The sequence below is a fragment of the Penaeus japonicus genome, unplaced genomic scaffold (assembly GCF_977035675.1).
Source record: "Penaeus japonicus unplaced genomic scaffold, GWHDUDI00000001_assembly GWHDUDI00000020, whole genome shotgun sequence".
Taxonomy (NCBI): domain Eukaryota; kingdom Metazoa; phylum Arthropoda; class Malacostraca; order Decapoda; family Penaeidae; genus Penaeus; species Penaeus japonicus.
Window position 1 is genome coordinate 38,241,833 of NW_028234422.1, and position 2,500 is coordinate 38,244,332.

Below are 2,500 nucleotides of genomic sequence, written 5' to 3' on the forward strand. Positions count from 1 at the left end.
GCTGCCTGTCGATGCCACTTCCTCTGAGCTGGGAATTTCGAGCTGGAAATTGCATGGTTTTGTTGTTGTTTTCCTCTTCAGGTTTGTTGTTGTTGTTGTTGTTGTGATTGTGTTTATGCATATGAGAAATGTTAGGAGGAATGCCCAGTAGGAATCTTTGCTTTTGATTTCTGTCCAGGGCATTGTGTGTTTTTGTTGTTGATGTCAAGTTAAGGTTTGTTTTTGTATTCTGTTTCTGTTACTTTTATTTTTCTTTAGGATTTGGAATGTAATTTTTTTTGTTATGTGAGTTTGTAGGCTGGTTTGATATGTAGGACATTTACTGCTAGTATTTTTATATATATATGAATTTTGATTTGTTATTATGCTGTCATGTAGCCAATAGAAATAGTGATATTTGGTAGTTATTAAAAGTATTAAGTATTTAGTAACTGCAAAGAGTGATTAAGATACATTTAAAGAATAGCTTTTATCCCTATAAGAGGTAAGAAATACTATTAACCATTTGATTGTCGCCCAAAAGGGTTAGATTACTTAGGATATTAGTTTGTGTATGTATGTGACTTTTTATCATTGTTTTATAAGCATTTTACTAGAAAGACTATGCATATATTTTTGTTTAGATTCAGGTTCTTTGCCATGGTTAGTGGGAAAGAAACATTGAATCATGAATTTAAATCATCACTTTGGATATAACTCTCATTAAGTAGAAATATGGTCTATAAAACGGTTTTGAGGAGATATGTTGAACTTGTAGTTAAAGTATAATCATTGATAGCACCCCCTTCCCCCATCCCAAATAAATGATATCCATATTAGTATACATGATTAATTAACATGCTATTTTCTTATATTAATTTTTTTTTTTACACTATATTACAGTCTCACATTCAAGTATATTACCACAAACTCGATCATGACCCAAACAAGCTTTGCTTTGTAGGAGGGCTCTAGAATTAATATTCAGAAGGCTTATTAAAGAACTCGGAGCTTTATGTCACATAATTAAAATGCTATGGTATAGGCTGTGGAGTTATTAAAGATGTAAAGTACAAAGCATCAGCTGTGTTAAGATATAGCTCTTTACCAAACTAAAAAACTGTTGTTAACCTTTAGCTTGATCAGTATGAGCTATCAAAGAAAAGATGGTTCTGAGATGTGAAGCCTTGCTTTGTTCTCATCTTGTAGTGTTTCTCTGCCTAACTACATTATCCATTTGGGTTACTATGCAAGAGAGAAAGGAGATGGGTTGTGAAAAGGATGGATTAGACTGCTGTATTGTCGTTGGAGCAATAATCTTCAACAAAGTTTAGATAAATTTGTCACCAATTACCAGCATATTAAAGTATATTAAAGTTTCTGTTGTCACTGTTGGATTGATGGAAAACAAATGGGTTGTTAATACCAAAGAAAAAGAAGAAATGTGAATAGTCAGGGGATATTGATATTGGCAGTATTGTCTGCTGCAGGGAATTTCTCCTAAGATTTTTAGAAGAGCCCAATGGACAATTTGACATTTTTTGTTTGGGTTTTGCTTTTTGGATTGCCCTTTTTATTCTTCTTTTTCCTCAAGTACTACATTCAAGTATAATTTTACTTTAACTGTGAGTGTTCCATTTTTTTTAATGACTTTTGGATTGTGTAGACATCCTTCAGTTTATTTGTAATATGTTGAGGAAGATAGCATTGGATATTAGGAAAATATAGAGTATATGTAAAGAAAACATTATTTAAGAATGAGGAAGAGAGAGTAGAAGTAATACTTTGATGGTTAACAAGGAAAATAAATATGGACATGAAAGTAAAGAAATGCCAAGATTGGTTATTGGTTATGTAATTGCTCATGAAGGGCCAACAAACCTATCCCATGTGTATTCAGCAAGGTAGAGCTTGAACTGGAGTGATTGATACAAGATGGAGGCTTGTTTGCTTTTATCAGAACTATTGCAATTGACTGAGCATAGGTTTAACCACTATTCTAAATGATTGTGGCCATACCTCTACTTTTTGCAAACCATTTTATGTATGGAATAGTGTTGTTTTACATTTTCTTCATGGCTACTGCCTCATTTTTTTATAGATTATTACAGATCTTGTTCTAAAAATTTGCACGTAGTTGCTAGAAACCAGTAACTTTAGTTGTAGATTCCAGTTTTATATGCATGGCTGTAGTATTATGAGTTTCTTGTAAATCTTGATTTTTTTCTCAGATGTTTGTTTTAAGATAGAATATGTTGAATATGTCATGCAGTTTACACATAAGTTTCCTCATTGCATAGAATGGTCAGGAAAGGATAATTTTGTAAATACTGAGTCTTTGCAATATGTTTGCATACCCTGTCAGCAAAGCAAAGATGAAGAGAAGTGTTACTTGAACTGGTTTTGACATGCCTGCTTTAGGAAGAGAGCCATTTTTTTTATTCATGTTTATATGTTTAATATTTTTTTTAGTTTCTTTCCTTGTTCTTTGTGCTTCTATATATAATGCAGATAGATCGAT

The 2,500-nt window shown here is 32.2% G+C and overlaps 1 protein-coding gene across 1 annotated transcript in view; it reads left to right on the forward strand.

Moving 5' to 3' along the window:
* LOC122255659 (uncharacterized) overlaps window positions 1–2,500 on the forward strand; it is a 32,722-nt gene that overhangs the window by 756 nt on the left and 29,466 nt on the right.